Raw genomic sequence first — 20,288 nt, 5'->3', positions numbered from 1 at the left:
ATAACCATGACACTGAGGACAAACATGAATCATCGCTGAGATAATTGCATAAGAGCAAAATTTCCCAAGACAGCTTAAAGCATTCTGCACTGTCATTTATTAAACATGTCAATTATGAATGTTAGAACACGACTCCCCGCCCCCTACCACATTAGCAACTGACACAAAGTAAAATATAAATAACAGTTCCCTTCAGTGCAAGGTTAAAAAAACATATTGCTCAAAACAATACCAGGACTCCTCCCCACTCAGAGCCAGTTACTAGCTCAAATTTGGCCACAAATTCAATTATTTTCTTAAGAGGAGAGTCTAAATAACAAAATAATAAATCAATGAAATGAAAGTTATTCAAAATAAACTCTTGCTGCACACACAGTCTGTCTCCGCGGGCGGGGGTCCCCACATAGGTGGTGACGTTTAGAGAGTAAACACTGGAGAGCACACGTCGGCTCTGCTTCCATCGATGCGAAAAGCTCCCTCAAGACCTCATTCAAATATTTACGGTAGCTAATAAATTCAACAACAGTGCAATACGGCCGGGCGGGGGGGGGGGGGGGGGGGGGGGGTTACTGAGTGGCCCCAGGTTGTCTGGTGAGATAGCAAGGGCCCTCAGGTAGACCAGCTCTTTCAACTTCAAACGAACCTGAAGATACAGCGGAATAAGATCAACAAGCCTTCCTCCCTGCTACCTGTTATCAGACTTTCAGACCAACACCAAGCAGAATTATCAGCTTGCTGACTGTCTGGTTGGTAGCAGACAGTCAGCAAGCTGAATGGCAAGCTGTCAGTCTTGTATAATGACTTGGATTGTTACAGGTAGGTGGAGGATATTTTAAGGTCGTCTGCCCCACGCAGAGTTACACATTAGCTTACTGAATAAAACATTGACCTCCACTTATTTCCTTCAACTCAGCATCTGTTTCTCACCATCACACCCTTGTCTCCATCCATCCCCTGGGTCTCAAGCAGTAAGCCAATATGGCTGTATCGCTTTCCAGTTCACTCCCAGCATGCATGGCTCCTAATACTCCACTAAATCTAGCCGACCACTCTCGGGTCTGTGGAGACAGCAACAAGTACGGCAGCACCGTAGTTCCTCCAGGCGTTTTCTCATGCGATCGCAACTTTAAAGGGAAAGGTCAACCAAAAATGGATATTCGGTCGTTGTCTTCTCACGCTCAAGCCGATAGAAGGTTGGGTGAACTTTTTTATTCCACAACACACAGCTGGAGTTCCCCAGGGAAAAGCGTCGCACGAATCTTCCAGACGACTGAAGTCGATGGAGATCAATTAGTGGCAAGTTGTGTTGACACATGCAACATAACTGACACTGTATGTTTAGACAAAGAAGTTTCTCAGAACAACTTGGATTACTTCAGTCCAGCAGTAACTTATGGTTTTATTGGTCTTTTTGTCTTTTTAAATAAGTCACATTTACTTACATGGTTTTGGATATTTCAGCAATACAATGAAACTTTTCATTTTTGGGTGAAGTATCCCTTAAATGAGAAAAAAGGAGGGGGGGGGGTTATTGGGAGCTATTCCTGGTGATTATATTTTGTAGGTTCTAATACATAAAGAGATGTCTCAAAACAGAGCTTTAAGAGCACAAAAAGACAGGAAACACCTCAAATAAACACAAAGGAGGTGACAAGTTGTGTGTTACTTCACGTGGAAAAAACCTGAATGGTGGGAAAACTTGATTTATTTGGTCAAACATTTTCATATGAATTACTCTGACCATTTATTTAATTTTAGTGTGTCAAAATATCTAAAAGGTATTTCCAAAAATGAAGATGGAAGAAACTATAGAGTTTTCTAAACCGAATCATACTTGCAGGATTTATGCAGGATCAGCTTTGAAAAAAAAATATTAAAAAAAAACAAAAATGGGAATGTTTATTCATGAATGAGGCGATAAGAAGAGGCCCGTGCAACAGCCTGAGGGAACATAAGGTATCTGGAGAATCCAAAATACACAATGACTCATGGATGCGATGCCTTTAATGTCTATATAACTGAGGTTTGCACCTGAGGACGACAAGCTGGATACACGTCAGAGGAAGATTCGTTGCAGCTTAGCAAGGTCATGAAGGGTAAGTAAACTGACATCTTTCGCACAGCTTTGTGTGTGTGTGTGTGTGTGTGTGTGTGGGTCTACAATGTCACATCTACAAGCACTTTAGTCAAATTAATCATGAAGCGTCCAAATCCATTCTCAAGAACATTGTAGCATGGCTATGAAAGGGAATTGAATATTAATAAGCATTAAATCATATTTGACAGCAAGAGCGAGACCAAAGAAAGCGATGTATTAGAGGCAACAACTATAGGACTTATAGGATTAGAGCTCTATTAAACTGGAGCTGTTGCGGGCGACCCACGATGCTCAGTGCCACGGAACCCATCTGCTCATCTAGGAGAGGGTCTGCTGCTCCTTGTATCTACGAAGGCTGAATCTGCTGCCATATTGCTTAAGGCTACAGATTCATTAACCTTTCGAACCACCCCGGAGGCTTCGTATTAGTACCTGCATCTGTTGAGAAGAAGAAAGGAAGTGACAGACACACTGGGCGATGCACACTTGGCTGGGTCACAGCGAGTTTAGGGAGCAGCATGGAAGCTAACCATTTGGCTAGATTTGTATAAATGTGCTTTGTGCTCCCAATAACTCATCTCTACAAAGTGACTTGTCTCTCATTTAGTCTCTGGCACGGACCGAGGCACTAACGGAGATAATAAGCTGCCGGGCAGGACCCCGTGATGGGAGCTCCATCACAGAGTTTGACATGAGGCTAGATTAGGCCACTGTCCAATCCATTAACAGTATCATGAGTACATCCACATCCATGCTGAAAGAGAATTATAAAAGCTTTCGAATTCAACTGCAGAACCACAAGAGGTTTTCTCAGGTTTAAAGGAGCCTTTGTAAAATTGCAAATCAGTGACAATATAAAGACACTTTGATTGTTTTCGTGGGGCCAAATGACTTTTCCTTGCCTTGCAATATTGCTGATGTTTGTTTTTTTCCCCCCTGAGTGTGACCTTAAAAACAACATGGCACCTAGGGTTCCAGTAACTATTCAGAGAGATTTATGGAGCCATTATGTTGGGAAAAAAAAGAGCTCAGTAGGTGAGCTTGCTTTGTCTATCAGTATAACTCACACTTAGACCAGCCTGCTAGGCTGTGGCAGGGGGAGGGGAGGAAGAGAAGGAGGAAGAGGAGGTATAATATCTCAAAAATCAATGGTGGATTGTTCAAAAACCAACAGATATTTTAGATAAACCTACTGTTCTGCTTTTTAGTTTTTCAAAAGGAAGACTTTATTTCTCTGGAAAGGGAAATTTGGCCTCACAGGTGTGTGCAAAATCAAATGCAACAGGATGGAGGAAATTAGCTCCTTAATGAACCATAAAGGCTATACAGCATGAAATCTATTAATTACTTATGTGAAAATGCATCTGTGTGACACACCATACCAAACCAATCTGTCATGTGGGAGAAATGCCCTCTGTTATCATCTTCTTTTTCACACGTCGGCAAGAGAAAAGCAGGCAGAGCACATAGTAAAGGTTTTAACACCGGCTATGCCGAAGATGACGTTAGAAAGTTGTTCCCTTGTGTTATTTCCACTAAACCGGACTTTCAAAAGACATGAAAGCACGATCGGTGACGTAAATGCCCAGCGTAGCCAAACATCCTCAGGTGTGTTGGACGGTGATTCATTCTGAAGAGGCCCTCAACTGCTTTTGTGGTTGGAAATCATTTAAGATTCAAAATCAAAGTGCGTAGAAGTACAGCCTTTGATACAAATAGGGAAGTTGCTGCATGAAGGACACAACTCTGCATGAAAATGGGGATGGGATATCTCATTTCATCTTATCCACTTGGGAGTGGGACGAGGGGGAGGTGTAAAGAGAAGAGTTTCGGCTGAACTCACAGCATTTAGAAAGCAGACTTCTAAATAAATCATGACTGGGTTAAAAATAAACTATCACCTCACTTTGCAGCAGTCAAGGCAGCAGCAATTGTTTCCTGGCTGACGGAGCTCATAGTAAAGGCAGCATCACTGAGGCACGTGGCTCAACTCAATGTCAAAGCATGAATCAGCATGTCTGGAGGAACGAGCTCGGTGATAAAGATGATGCGAAGCAGATAACGTGCAGCCAGGTATGGACTTCACACACCTGGATACATGTAAGCTAGCGGATCTGCAGGATATCTTCGACTTGTTTTGACTCGTTCACATAGGATAATTAATTTAATGTTGTTCCGCAGCTTGAAAAATTTTAAGTAGTTGAGTCTGACCTGTATTTAACCTTCTGCCTGACTGAAGAGGGGCAGTCACGCAGGGCGGCTTTCATCAACATCCCTATATCAACCCTAACGTCTTGACTAACTGTAAACCATCCAGCCAACCTTTCGAATGGCCTGTGGAATTTTAAAAACAGGAAGTCGACAGTAAGATATGACTAAAATCCTTACAGCGTTGCTGCTAAAATGGCCTGCTGCTTTTCTTGAGAACGTAGTGGAGCTTGTGCGTAATGCGTCTATCAGAAACAAATCTCCAGGATATCCTGTCACAAAGAAGCCTTCCAGCAGATTTTATTAAAGGAAACTTCGTCATAACTCATAACCCGCCGAACACAATGCAGGCCCTGAAAAAACAGCTCAGATACTGTTTGGGTTTTATTTGATCTATTTATTTACTTTTGCTTCTTAGATGAAATCTACAGCAGCACTGAAAGCTCAATGCAGCGTAACTTCAGAAAACAGACTGACGACATCATCAATTTGACAACACGTGCGCAACAGTTAGAAAAATCTCGCTGTTGTAGAAAAGAGCTTCAGCAGCACTTGAGGACAACTGATGACCTCCAGAGGGTAAAAGGCTGAGTAAACAGCAGATATCTGAAGTATATGGTACAATGGTAAAGTAAACCACAGACACTCACATTTAGCTCCTCTTCCCACAGTTACTGACAAAAAGTTCAGTGCCAATTGAAAAACACATCACATCACCAATTTTTTAATAAAGAACAACACCAAGCCGCCTTGTATGGAGTTTGATACTTGTGCCTCAAAAAGGACTCTTACAGAGTGAGAGTCATAACATGAACATCTTTAAGAATTTAAATCAACAACATTTGTGACGTGTGTTTATGTGTGTGAAACCCCAGAGGTGATAGGAGGGAATTACTTTTCCTGCGCATGTTGTTAATTATTCATAGAATCATCTTTCCGCTGATCACTGGCTGTAATGCTTCCTGCTGCGTTCGTCTCTGATGCGTTCAAATACTTCACGATGACGACTGACTGGAAGTCCGACAGCCAAATAACAGGATGATGTAACTGGGATTTTATTCAAGATAAAATCAACTTCTCATGACCCTAAAATGAGCCGCTGATAGTCGAGAAAATTGACTAAAATATAGAAATATAACCCATCTGCCATTTAATCTGAATTTGCACCAGAACAAACAGAACAATCATCTTATTATATAGAGTCAAATAACCTGAGGTCGACTAATCCAATATAAACATGAAAGCTTGTTCCCAGTTATACTGTGTATATATATAATATAAACAGTAATGTTCAGATAATCCTTATGTGAGTAAACCTGTTTCAGAGGGGGACAATAATCTGAATATGTCCTGATCTGCTCATAATGGGGATACTGGTGTATTATTAGTGTGAGGTCCTTGCTCCAGCTGGAGTCCAGATCCTGTTCACCCAGCATGCACCACATGCCAGATGGAGGGATCCCTGAGGACCTGCTATATGGTGAACTGGCTACAGGCAAGAGAGTGCACGGACCTCCGCATCTACACTTCTGTAAGAGAGATCTGCAGGCAGCAGCCATTGATGTCGGAGGGCGGGAGCAGCTGGCTACTGGCTGAGACAGTTGGAGGATCTATGATGGGGACTCGCCAGGTCAAAGACCAAGATGAGTCAGGCTTCCAAGGACAACGGGCTCTGCAAGAGGACAGTCGTCCAACAACCCATCAGGACATCGCTTTTAGTTGTAGTTGCCATGTTTCTATTATTTGAAAGGTGAATTTTACAGAAAGGAAATGTGACTCGAGTGTGTTTCTGTCGATAGGTTTGGAGCAAAGCTTAAATGTACATGTTGGTCAGAAGATGGTGATTTAAGATGGTCAGTCACCAGAGTTAAAGAGTCGCTCCATCAGATCTTATTCAACAAAGATATTTCCAGGAAACAATGAAAATGCAAAAACCTAAAAGCTATTTTGCAAATATTCGCATTTCATCAACGTTTTCTAGTGTGAAAATGTGCAATAAACTACATGGGGGGTTTCATAGTAAATGAGATTTGTGATTTAGCACTACCTCTAATGTTACAAACAGGATATCACGATTGCAAAATCAATATAAAATAAATGGCAATAAGATATTTTTCAAAGTTGCACAGCTGAACTCCCAGACAAGCTACGGACAACTTTAAATTTTACATATTCAAAGCTGTCGTCTTCAATTAAAGAAACACATGCAGGGCAATGAACGTGTCCTTAGTTTGCACCGCCCTCAAGCAGCAGCCTGATCTATGTGAATGACATGTACCGTTTCCATGATCTCATCGTATCCATGACTCAATAGTCACAGCTCAATTACAGATGCATACACTTTACATCTTAGATGGGCACCATCTTTCGGTTGGTGATGGGACTCGTCCCACTGTGACATCTGTCCCCACACACAGCATTGAAATGAAGAGCAAAGAGCATCACTTTCATCTTGAACAGGCTCTGAGGAATATTCCGACTCTCTTTTTCATTAGTGTACATACGGCTCAGCTTTGCCAGCCAGGAAAGAGCGCAGCAATAATCTTTTCAAACGAGTGACTGAAGCAGAACTGGCAGAGGAGATAAATGCTTAAAGGAGAGTTGGGGTCATCTTATTCCCTCTGATAGAGAGTTGCCCTTGCCTCAAATTATTCAAGCCTGACGGGGAACAGTGGGAGATCGGTTTTTGGAAAACTTGCAAAGCGTCAATAATGAGCCGTGCGTGTCAGTCAGCACGCAGCGATAGGAGGCACAATTTCCCACTTGATCACAGAACCTGTTACACAAACTATACAAACCTTTAGGGCTGCACACTTACGTGGAAATGACACTTCAAAAATGATTATGATTAGACTTGAAACTCAGTGGAAGTAGAATAAATGAATCTCCTTTTGTTTACGCTGTGCCTCGGGGTTGAAAACCACTCTCCACATTTGACCTGATGACCTATTTCAACTTGTGAAGGAAAAAAAAGAAAAAAAAAATCAGGAAATCCGAATGATCCGAGCCTTTTATTTGGGGTGGGAACATCAGACACACAAAATAGTCCCTTTATTTTAAACTTTAATACCTGCTTAAAACTGTCCGCCTCGACAGAATGCAATTTAACGGTTGCCCAAAGATGATGCATTCCGGGTTTTTTTTCCATGTCACTCTGGTCTCCATGCTAATTTAAAACAAAGGCTGCAACACAGTACAGCACTGCATTCATGTGTTGATGATGATGTCAGTCAAGCCTGTGAGCAAACTGTGTAGCATGGCCGCGGGGGAAGAGTCCAAAGATTTATAGTCATGCAATTACATAGTAGAGGTCTTTGTGAGGTCTGGACCATGCTGGGTTAGCATCACAGTTCATCTGCTAATTACACCATCAAACCCAAAGACTTGGCTGTCCATAGCCGGCTATTCATCTCATGACTTAAACATCAAGTTGTAGAAGTGTGTGTGTGTGTGTGTGTGTGTGTGGGGGGGCACCATTAATCCATGTAGTTAAACCGATGTGAGGACTCATTTCTTTACCTGATTTGACAAGCGGGGCAATAGGATTTCAGAGCGTATCAGATGAGGATATTCTGTTTCTGGCCTCTGCTTCACCTTGTCAAGATGGACACCGCAACTCCTTGTGTGTGTGTTCAGGTAGGAGGAGCACAAAAGCCTCCAAACTCTTCAAAAAAAAAAAAACACGAAACAAAATAAAATTCTTTACAAAACCGTCACTCCTTCGCTCTATTTGCAAACACATTACGTCACTTACCCTGTTGTTTTTAACTGGTGGGAGGCAACAATGGTTACGTTTACACGAAGACACGCCCACATTACATCACTACATGATGCACGCTGGGGTTAATCGGTGTGTTACAGTTGGTAATTATTACAAGTGACACATCCGAGAGGCTTTGTTCAAAATGTGCAGAAATTAAACATCCATTTTGTGTTTATCTTCATGTGCACAACCTAACATATCAATTCAGTTCAGCACTTTTAATTTTGTTTAACATAGTTTGGATGATCCAGCTGCTTTATTATTTGTTATTTTATGAAGTCAATAGAAAAAAAAGGTGGGGAAACAATCAGCTGCTGAGTTAGACTGACTTTTAGTGAGAGCGAGCGGCGCAGCGACACTTAAACAAGTCTATTAGTCGCAAATTCAAAGCAGAGGGAGAGAAATCATAAGAATGCGTGCTGGGTCTGTTCCTCGGCGTGTTCCTGGGCAGCCAAACTGGCCAAGATGTTCGACAACTCACAGTCTCTTTGATCAAAAGATCAGATGTTATTTATTATTATTAATAATGATAATATCAGCAATAATAATACTAATATCAATATTCTGCAGTTGGTTTGTGAATCCATGTGCATTTCTGCTTAAACAAAGGACATCAGTAGATGACCCAGACCTTCAATGTCGCCCAGGACACATTAGCCGCTAATAAAATGCGTCCTGGACCACCTATGGAAGTCTCAGTGCTTTACACCTGCACCAGAGCCGTCTGCCCCCCGGGACACGCCTTCACACCAGGTCTGGACGGGGCCTCGGTCTGAGTCATGAGGCTGGCAGGCTGCAGCGAGGCAGTTGGCTGTTTACTCTGAGTAAGCATGTCATCTTCAAAAGGAACAGCTGAAGCACTTCAGCTTTGTTTACTGTCAGGTAGGGGCTCTGTCTTTGTCTTCGCTGCCAATACAGGAAGTAAGAAGTCGACCGAGTGGCCCCTCCTGGCAACAGGCCTGCTGATAACAGCGGATACACGCCACTGACAGGGATCTCTAATACGATGAATTCAAGCATCTATAAAAGGGATTCTGGTACAAATAATCTGCAATATTATTAAATCAATTTAGGTATATGGGTCTTTTCTACTAAGAGCTTTCATGAATACATGCGTGTAGACTTATACCACATCAAAAAATCTATTTTAATATAATATGGAGAGCAGACGCACCATCTGGTCTCCTTTCATTGATTTTGGATTGATTTGAGTGTATTAAAGAGGGAAGGGCCACATAGACAGAGGTAGCACAGAACACACAGATGTTTGTTTAGGCGTCTTTGAAATGAGACACCTTCTGCACTTGTTAGGTATGTGATAACCTTTCACCTCCTGCAACTTGCACTAACGTCGCGCAATAATAAGAGTTTCATTTGTCGTGGAAATATCGTAGCCCACTACGATCTTGGAGCGAGATCAGCAGATTCACAAAGAAACACATTCCAGACCCACAGAAAGTCTGTTTTCCATTACAAAGTAACAGTTTATCTTTTCTCTGCATTAGTCTGAAAACAAGAGAAGGAAAATGGACGAGACATTAATTTGTCTCTGGAGAGGAACATGTTGCATAATAAATTTCCATCTCGAGACAGGCGCTTCAGATAAAGCCTCATTCGAACTGATGCACATGGCACTTCTGACAAACTTACACCTCCGTCAGACCTCCACGGTGTTGAGATATAAACCGCATTTACCATAAATCTGTGATTTTAATGTGATATGTCAACACCCAGCTTTATTATAAAAGGACACACGCACAGTCCCACACACGTATAGGATTAATGACGAGTTTCAGTGCTCCAACAGATGTAGATACCGCCATCTTCTCAAGCAGCAACTGTTCTCTTCTCAATCTCAGACTCATCACTTTTCAATCAGTGACAAAATACACAGTCACTGTTTCACCGAATGTCTTACAATCTGCCATTCATGGGTTGAATGTAGAAAATTAGTTGAGCAACACAAAGCAAACTGACAACTATTTTGATCGCGCCTAAAAATGACAAACATTTTACGGTTACAGTTCCTCATCTCATTGACAGGGAAATCTGCTCCGCGCTTTCACGATCAAGAAGAAGAGCTCAGTTTGTGAGAGAGATGTTTGAGTGATGAGAGACCCTCTCAGAGCCCAAAAAATCAGGTTCATCCTCAGCAGGCAGGCCTGTTTTAATTTTCTTTTATTGTATGGTTACCTTGAGAGCTCCGAAAGGCGCGTATAAATAAAATGTTTTATTATCTTTATTATAATATTACATCGAGTATAACTGGGATTTACTGACTCTTGGGGGAGAAATTTATCTGAAGGACCTTTTTCAATTAGTAATCTGAACCAAAAGTCCACCAAACCCTGGAAAGCCAGGTGCTCGGTAACGACTCAGTGGTGAGTCGCATCCTGACAGAAGTCCGCGGGAGAAACTTGCATAAAAAAGGTGTGCTGTGCATATGAATCCACTTCATGATTGTGACAATTTCTTATGCCTTTGATTTTTCTGCAACCAATTATATTGAATTTTGTTTTGAAAGACAGACAGAAGGTAAAGACATCTACAGTGTATTTTCAGTGGAACATCCCCCTGCATCCAGAGCTCAAAATCGTAACCCCTGCTGGGCCCGAACAGGCACCCTACAAGCCCTGCAGGTCATGTTGAATATGAATAGCCTTACAACTGGCAGACAAAGCTATGCACAGGCTCCGCAGGGACAGCAGAGCAGACGGGGCTCCAGCCAGGTTTTTAGTGAATGCAAATGTGAACCTTGAGACCTAAAGGCCCATGTGTGAAGTGTAAATTTTCACAGTTTAAGTTCCTCAAATTCTTGAAACTGACAAGCAAAATGTTCTGCAGGAAAATCTTGGGGAAAAAAGAACATTTCACGCACGCAATCAACTCATTTTCTTAGCTGAGAAAAAATGACGTGTGCTTAACTCATCTGCACAAACTCAAAGCTGATGTCAAAGCAGCTAGCTGGCTCCATTCCTGCTCTATCCTGGCTCCATCCCAGTTAGATGACTGGTTTCCCACATCTCAGTGGTAAACAAGAGGCTGCACAGGGACTCACTAGTTCCCATCAGTGGAGCAAGCTGAGTCCCCCAGGAGACTCTGGGATATCATTAACCTCTCTGGGGGTTGGAGTCTCACCTCATCATGTACTCTCCACCACCACAGCCTCTCCACATGCTGACCACTCCTTTGTAGTTGTGGGTGGAGTGATGCTGGGTGGAGCCTGTGTGTTTGTTTTGAGTGTTTGAATGAGTGTGTGATTGTGTCTGGGGGTCTGTAAGGGCATGTGTGTGTGTGTGTGTGTGTGTGTGTCTTTTTTCAAAGAGGGAGGGGAAACACAGGAGATGCTTTACAAGGGCTTCAAGGAATTGTTACTAGTTTTATTTACAGTCACGGAGCAGGACCGCTGGTCATTTGCAGACTTTTTCCACAGATACTGACCACAAACAGCAGAATCTAGGGATTTTGATGGAAACGCAGCTTGCTGTGGGAGGCATGTCAACACCCACTACAGCACCCAAGCAGCGATTAGAGAGGTAACAGGAAACATGTGAGGTGTCATTCAGCAAGTGCAAAGTTGCACAGAATCATTTCTAAAAAGGCTCCACATGGTGTTAACAGACCTGTTGGACTCGGCCGCCACACATGTGTTCACACTACTCTGCTGTTTCTTTGGCTTGGATGCAGGTTTTCACACATGGGAGCAAATAGAAAACATCCTCTAACTTAAGAAGGCGTTTTTTCCCCCACAAAACTGCGCATTTCAATTCAGTTTTTTTTAAATCCCGATGAGGTTTCAGTTCAATCAACATGACACAGCACATCCATGATGCGAACGAGGTGAAAGCCCACAAACTATATGAAGGGTTATATATTAAGATAATATCGACAGCACAAATAGAGCAAAGCTCTGCCAGCGTAAAAACAAAAAAAAAGATTGTTTTATTTAAAAAAAACGCACAAAAATGTGCCTACGTCAATGCCAGGTAACCCCCCCCCCCACACACACACACACACACTTTACACCCCCGAGTAGGCAGAAAAGACTCGAACTCACCATCTCGAGCTGAGAATGAAAAACTGCGGCGCAAAAAAAAACCCCAAAAACCAAAACAAACACACACTCACAGTCCAAGTCTTCACTGGTGTTGAAAAATATCGGAGATCGCTGGGAATATCAGATAAATCCAGCAAAAGCGCTCAAGCTTGAATCCATGAACGTGAAATCCGGCCAGCGTACAACTGCGGAGCGGACGAGCCTTCTCCGCTGCAGAGTGACGCCGCTGCTCCTCTCAAGCCTGCAAACTTTAGCTCCTCCCACAGCACGCGCTGCCTCTGCCTGCAATCTGAGACCTGCACAGGAGCCTCGACCCCCACATCCTCCACAAAACCCCTCACTGCCATCCAAAATATTGTGGACTTATTACATCAGACGCAGTCTACGAGACCATTTTCCCTTTTGTTTCTGCTTCTGGTCTGAAGAGGAGGTCTGGGGGCGTCTGACTGATCAGATCATGAGAGAATCTGGCCAAAAACAAAAAAAACTGACATGGAATTTGCATGCAGGCAAATTAATCTGTACAGCATCAGCTATGAATTCATCAAAATGAGGCAACAAGTCACATCTCAGGGCCACAAATGAATCACTTCGTCAGACCAAGTTGGATTTCAGTCATTACTTCATCAAGTCGTAGCAGTGAGTTATATCACCGTCAAAAATTGAGAAATTGGTACAATTTACATATTGTTGCCACAAAATAATATTGTAAGAATGTTATATCTCGTAGTCCCGAGTCTGATCTTGTGGCCACAAATTAATTTAAGTGTGGGAACCACATTTGTCTTGTGAACACAACATATTTTGTCTCTCCGTGAGCCTCCACGGCTCAGGCCTTCTTTCCTGAGAGAAACTTTTCCGGCTCTGTTGTCCTGTGTATCAGTGAGCCTCTCTGTTTCTTCGAGGGGCGACTCTGCAGCCTTCGAACAAAGACTGACAACCACAAAAAGAATTACAAGGGATTATGTGCATAGGCAAAGACTTGAACACGACCAAACTCAGCCATTCATGTAATCTCTCTCTGCCCCTGGAAAGGAGCAAAAAGTCTGGTCAGAGATGAACTGTGTCACATCAACAGACAAGCGAGGTGGTGGTGGTGGCCACCGCTGCCCCCCCCCCCCCCCCCAGCTCCGCTCAGGACATCCAGTCAGATCACCAAAATGATCACCATCTCACAAACCACTTCATGCATAATGATAATTAATCTGCAGCTCCGTGCCTCCACTGATATGCAACAATGACAGAGTGTATCAGATATTTTGAGTATTCACACCAACAAGTGTGATGACAGCCAAGGCTGAGCAAAGGCGAGTGTTCCAGAACCTCTAGAAGATTCTGTGCTAGGAGCCTCTGTCCTTGTCTTTCTTTCGGTTTGACTTCATGCATGTTCCTCTCTGTCATTTTCTATGACAGACAGACGCCAGATCAAAGTTGCTCCCTTTTATCAGCTGAGCCCTCGGTAATCCCTCAAATTGAGTCAAGGATTACTTCTGGGAAGATTAAAATCTTCCACCCTATGAAAATGGTTTGCAGCAAGATGGGGGGGACACTCCAGACTGTGAATTTCTCTAAATATGGGCTGTGATGACATATGAACTCATTCATCTTACAGAAAATATAAGAGCAAATTAGCTTTTATTTAAAAGAAAAAAAAAAAAGGATGAAAGTATGAGCCCTCAAAGTGAAGATGCAACAACAAGACACTGAGTAGGTGTGTGGACTCATTTAAATCACTGATAAGAACTAAGAGGCCTCCTGGTGAGCAAGACGGAGTTTGTCTGGACTCTTTCACACTTAGAGGACATGATATCTAGTTTGGAGATACAGCTCCAATAAAACAGAACTGCTAATCGCTTCAGGCACTTTAAGGTCGCGGAGGTTGAATTTCACAAAAGCTCAATTGTTGACCACATCTCACTTAATCTGCACTTAAATAACATCCCCCTGTCATGGCACGCGAACGCGCCACCATTCATATTAAGGTCAGAGGCACCCGTGGAGCCTTTATTGGGGTTAAGTATGTGACCAACTCTTCCGGTAATACCCAACACTAGATTTAATGAATGTTTTGTGGATTTACCTACTCAACAAATACTAAATAGCAACAGCTAAAAACAGAGTCAAGCTGGGGGAGTTGTTATTCTTCGGTGAACAAGGCTGACGACGAAAATAAGAACCTGAACAAGATCAAAAAGTCCATTTATCCCCATGAGAGCAGGTGAGTCATCCTCTCCTCATCCTGCTCCAACTGTCCCACTAAACGTCCCCACGTTTCACTCATCCCTATCAGGAAGCCGTCTCTCTGCGCTGATGATTCACGACTATTCAATGGATGCAGCGCTCCAGTTTCCCAAATTGCTTCCTCTGTAAACGATCTGGAGGCAGTTTGTTGTGACGCTGGTCGTATATCACAGACAGAGACGCCTGCCAGATACTCTGATACCTGTGACCTCTCACCATATATTTTCCTCATGTTTAGCACCGTCTCTTGGACCAGATGGCGTGTTTATTATTTCGATTTTTGTTCTACTGCTGTCAATTTCGCTAAAACCCAACAGCACTTACCTACTAAAAGCTGCGTACTATTTTTAGCTTGCGAGCCGCTCCTCTTGTCTGACCCACTGTTGCTCAACCTGTGACATATTTTGGATCCACAGAAGTGCAAATTACATTGAAGGTTTAATGAAATGTGGTTTCTTCTTACAGCAACATATATCTTAGTCTTCCCCAAGTAAATGGTCTCCCAGTCTCCTTGTGCTATTGGTTAAAAAACAAAAACAAACAGCAATCAATCTGTGACAAGTTCCTCCCTTGTCTTGTAAATATGGAGAGGAACTTCTATTTCCCAAGGCCTGTGTAAACTTATGTAACTAATGTGGCTCTAAAATAAAATGTAAGTGTTTCCAGATGTTTTAAGTGGTAACAATTATTACAAAAAACAAATCACCAAACCATAATTGTGACAGCGAATCATTTGTTCATTTTAGAGGCTGTATCAGCACTGAGCGTCCGTAACTCTTGCACCAATGATTCTTTCCTAAGGTGTAAAAGATCTCTATTGTCTCCTGTTCTGATGGTGCTGATGTTGCTGGCAGCATGTTTTTTTTCCGCTCAGCTCAACAAAGGAGGCGTATTCCGGTAATAAAAGTGACGTCAGCAAACACACCCTCTATAAAACTCATCGTAGAGAACAGATCGTAATGTCTGACTGCACAGTGATTACTAATGAACAGCCTTGTCTTGTGGGGTCTTTTTAACCTCACAAGCCCTGACGGTGCTTGAGGCCTGGTTTACCTGAAAAAAATACCCAAAATAAATCAATAATGACTCAGCAGCTCCCAGATCTGTTTGCATGATCTGGGACAATTTTTTTTCTTCTTCTACACAGTGGCTAAAACCATAATAGCAATGATCCTATAAAGAGAATCAATTCAGTAACTCCTTGACTACGACATGTAAAATTGAATAGAAATACCACAAAGCACATAAATAGAGTTTAAGCTTGTTCTAAGATAGGATATTAGCAGATAAATACAGCTTTATACGTGGTTAGTTTGTTCTGTGAGCGCTTGGAGATGACGCCCAGTGCAATTTAAATGAAGACGCTGATGTATATGTTTACTCAAGACCTATAGATTTCCTTTATCTGGCTCTTTCTTTGTGGGTTTTGAAGCTGTGGATGGTGCAGTTAGAGGGCATAGGTGAAGGTCCTGCACAGCTGCACAGTGGGAAGGGGGGGGGGGGGGGGGGGGGTTGGGCGGCTAAGGAAAGCAAGCCTCCAGGCGCCGACTGTGAATTAATGAGCTTTTGATTTTTATGAGTTTTTCAGGGCAAATTACTTTATTACTCTTGACATTAAATATGGCACAGCAGTAGGAGAAAGCCATTAAGTTTAAGAAATTATATTTCTAAGGTCAGATGGCAGGTTTATCCAGTCAGTTTTTTTTCTTTTTTTTTTCTTTGTGATACCTTCTTTTAATTTCAGTCCAGAGAATCACAATCTGGACCTGCTTCATTTTGAGTGCAACTCTTTAGAGGTTTGAAGAATTTAAAGAAAAACAGCACTCAAGAAAAGACTTGAGTTATTATCAGCTGTTTGGATAGCAGTGCAAAATAGGAGGGCTCTTAATGCTTTAGAAAATAAGAAGTAATCTCATACTTGAAGGACCCAGTAGGAAAGATTTGGGGAAGTGGACATTTTATCACAGTTGCCATACAGAAGCAGACAAATTAGACATGTTTTGCCTTGTGAGTTACCTTCTCTTCAGTGTTTAGTCTCTTCAGTCGAACCACAGTACGATACCAAGTATCCTTGTAAAAAAATGAAAATATTTTGATGCTACATCAGTCTGCAGCGTCATATTATTCAGGATTATTTCCTCTTTAGTGGAGCTTTTCCTTGTAGGCCCATAACATCATGTTTTTGTTTTTCGCAATGTTTTGGGGAATAATTGTAGTGTCAGAGGGTCAAAAAAATAAAAATAAAGCGATTTCAACCACAAGAAACAAATATTGTAGAAGCCATTTTACCTCCACTAAAGGCCCAGGAGGCTGAATCCATATTGTTTTGCACACTGAACTGTTTGAATTCCACCTACAGGCACAACACACACCCACACACACTTCCGCTCACCTTCACTTTATCATCCAACAGCCTGATCTGAATCTACAGACGAGTCAACTCAACAAGTAAGTGATGTATTCTGTCTATGGAAGTAATCCATTAAAATCAATACAACTGACTGAAAGCCAACACCAGCCCTCCACAAGATGGCATGTAGTTGTTGTTTTTGTTTTGTATTAAAGATACAAATTGATTCCACAGCTGGTCTGTCACTGTTCTACCTTGAGTCAACAATTCTTTAGTTATATTGGCAGGTTTGACATCAGGATACTCAGAGGATTCAGAATTTGTCCACCTTAATTTGTTGCACATCCAAAGCTACATCAAATATCTGTAAACTTCACAGGAAGAAGGCTTAGAATCTCTGTCCTGGTCCCAGAAGAGCAGTATATGACAGCAACAGTAGTTCTTGGTCTTACCTTTAAAGATCTTTGGGGCAGTGAGGAGCCGCTGTGTCTGTTGTCAGCTATAACGGAATTCCAGCGGCAAGAAATCAATAAAGTACCTCAGTATGACCATACATAAAGCTGTTTAGGAGCTGAAGAAAAGACAGAGTGTTGCCACTCTGCCCTGGTCTTGAACCCAAGCCCCTGGGTGCAAAACACAAACACTGCCCACAACACAGAGGAGCCAGCTCATTATTATGGCATCAGAGTAGATACCCCAGTGACATCCCTGCGTCACAGGAGGTGTCAGAAAGGAGCCAAATAGGCTGAGCAGACAATGACTATGCAGTGTACACAGTTGTTTATTGGTCTGATAGACTGTGGTTGAACCGCCATCCTAATCAGTCTCCATTTCAGAGTGTATGGGAGTTAAACAGCCGACGACCTCTGAAATATCTTCTTAGGTTTTCTTCTTTTATGTGTGGTTACAGCTGCAATCACTGTTAATTATGTGCTGGTTGTGAGGCATAATGAAACTAAGTGATTTGTGGGTTAATTGAAGACCAGCATACAGATAATCTAGGATGGAAAATATATTATTTGGTTTGCTGCCACTGAGCTGCTGGCCTCTGATGGATTGCGCTGGCTTCCATATTATTTGATGTGTGTTTGACTTATGAATCCTGCCTCTGGCAACCAAAGCATAAATAGCTAAACAGGATGCAGATACATCAAATCTCCCTCACCATTGTTATTTAATTAAAGCTGTTTTGCTTTTCTTCTTAAATATGAGAGTGGTCTTCCGTATAAGCCTGACGCTCCTGGACCACTCTTCCCACATCTCCTAAAGTGATACTTCACCCAAAATGTCTATTTTGTCTTTCAGGAGCGAAAGAAATTTGTGTTGTGGGCTCACAAAGATGTTTTCCCGCTGGAGAAAGAGCCAACCATGGCTATTTAGCTTGAAACTCATGGCAGCCCACAGCAATCAGCTCCAAACAACAGCAAAACTGTCCAAAATGTCCTGTTTGCTGCAGCCGTGAATGAATGCAAGTAGTTAGTTCACATGCAGATGTACTGTGAACAAGAGTGGTAACAATAGCTGCAGTAGCTCTCGGCTCAAATTAAAGTGTAGAGTGTAAAGTGTTGTAACTGAGTAAACAGCTGGATAATGGTGATGTGGATCATACCAGGTGATGTACCCCAGAGTTTATAAATGGACATTTTTGAAGAGTTACTGTTGTTGTTGTTGTTGTTGTTGTTTTTTGTGGATTGTAGGCAATTAGCTTCTAGCTAAATATATGTAACTGGCATGAAATATAAGATACATTGCAGAAGGGAAAAACTTCTCTCTGAGCTCAAGACACCTATTTGTGAGTACTTGAAAGAAGAAACAACTGGCTTCAACTGGATTTGTGTGCATTCCATGTGTGGGCAAATAAAAAATGTACAAAAGGAGTCAAATTAAACAAGTAAAATATTATTCCATACAAATTTTAGGCATTTATACAGAAACGGAACAGCAGTGAATCCTGTCTGTCAGCTCCATGTGAAATAAAATGGAACAACGGCTGGATGAAATAGTTATGAGAGTGTCCACATGTGAAGCAGACAACCATATAAAATATTAACATTTTAACACAGTGGATGTTAGAGGTTGGGCTGCAGTGCATTGCTACACAAAATGCAATTTGGTCAACCTCCTGGAAGAAAAATGCACCAGTGACTTCATTCCTCGGTTCCATTATCATGAATGTGTCATTTAGCAGGCGAAAGCTGAGGCAATAATAGAATTACGTTTCCTATTAGACTCATTGAAGAGCCTCATAGTGAAAGAGCCCAGCGCACATAAGAGAGGAGGAGCAGACACATCGCAAGTATCCAGATGTCACAAGCAGGAGTTCGCATCACTGGGACACACACCCTGTTTTGTCAGTGACACAACAGGAACAATCTATATGTTCATAATGAGACTGTCAGGGCTTTATTGTAGCCAATATATCCTCATTGTGCTGCTGGCAGGAGTCACAGCAAACTACACCCTCACTCTCAAAGCCTCATCAGAAGCTCTGGCTGTACATCCATCTCTGTTATCTCACAACAAGGTGACTGGCGTTCGTCAAAGTGAACACAGCACAACATCCTGAAGCGAATGTGAGCCTCCTTATTCAGTGTGGAAAGTGACACACACACACACACACATACACACACACACACACACACACACACACACACACACACTTGTGAACAACAGGCAGATTTCTACACACGTGCACCTCAGCGCAGCCTCCCAGGACACAGACACACACAGAATGAGCCAAGAACCTGACTGAATGTGATCTATTGCCACGACACCCAGCGCCAGGACGACTGTTATCTGTAGTAACTGAGCAACCACATCACTTCATTAATCCAAGCACAAACTCAGCTGCGAGCCTCTCCTTCCAGGCTGCAGTAGCAGCAATGCCTCCCGGTGTTTTTACGCCACTCTCTGCACAAAAAGCCCCGTCCCTTCATCCTTTTGTCTTGTTGTGAGCCACATCGCCTGCTGTCATATCTCAGAAAGGAGGGACTCACCGTGCTTTCCCCCAATGCCAGATCCAGGTGGAGTGAGCAGAGGCTGCAGTGGCGGAGGAATCCCCCTGGTAGTGTATGTGTAAATGTGTGTGAGTGCATGTGTGTACATGTATGTGTGTATGTGTGTGTGTAAGTGTGTGTGTGTGCAGGGAGTGAGAGTTGATCCAGCAGATGCAGGGAGAGAGAGGAGTGTGTGAGAGAAGGAGGGAGGGAGAGACAGCAGAGGAGGGGTCTGATAGCATTACATCATGGACTAGGGAATGGTAGGTTTGCAGGGGGTGGGCTGCGGGTGGGGGAAGGTGTGTGTGTGTGTGTGTGTGTGTGTGTGTGTGCGCGCGCGCCCTTGTTTTGTGCGTCTGCATCACCATCAGTGTATATTTCCTTCTGCTGCCAACCAGAGGATGATTAAAGATAGCGTCGATGTTTCAGTCTCGTCATGGCAGTTTTACTTTTGTGCACAAATGAGCTGAACATAATCAAGAAGGTATAAAAAAACACAACTGGATGCATCACATTTCATTGACGGTGTAAGTCTCATGAAACCTATAAATAAGTCTCCTCACAGCTTTCTTGCA

General features: G+C 42.6%; 1 protein-coding gene across 4 annotated transcripts in view; it reads right to left on the bottom strand.

Annotated features, from left to right (window-relative positions):
* Positions 1-19,929, bottom strand: part of LOC147269620 (semaphorin-4B-like) — a 57,288-nt gene extending 37,359 nt beyond the window's left edge. The window contains exons 1-2 of one of the 4 annotated variants that reach the window (XM_086187971.1): positions 12,127-12,328; positions 7,826-7,970 (exon numbers count right to left, since the gene is read on the bottom strand). The gene's annotated coding sequence lies outside the window, so the exon portion shown is untranslated. Of the gene's footprint in view, positions 1-7,825; positions 7,971-12,126; positions 12,329-19,713 lie in introns of those variants that run through there. The other 3 variants (XM_086187979.1, XM_086187962.1, XM_086187987.1) reach the window with 3 other exon arrangements.
* Positions 19,930-20,288: the final 359 nt, after the last annotated feature.

The sequence above is a fragment of the Aulostomus chinensis genome, chromosome 2 (genome assembly GCF_037954235.1).
Source record: "Aulostomus chinensis isolate RoL2024-O1b breed Wild chromosome 2, RoL_Achi_v1.0, whole genome shotgun sequence".
Taxonomy (NCBI): domain Eukaryota; kingdom Metazoa; phylum Chordata; class Actinopteri; order Syngnathiformes; family Aulostomidae; genus Aulostomus; species Aulostomus chinensis.
Note: the sequence above shows the minus strand (reverse complement) of the source record. Positions and strands in the feature narration are given on the sequence as shown.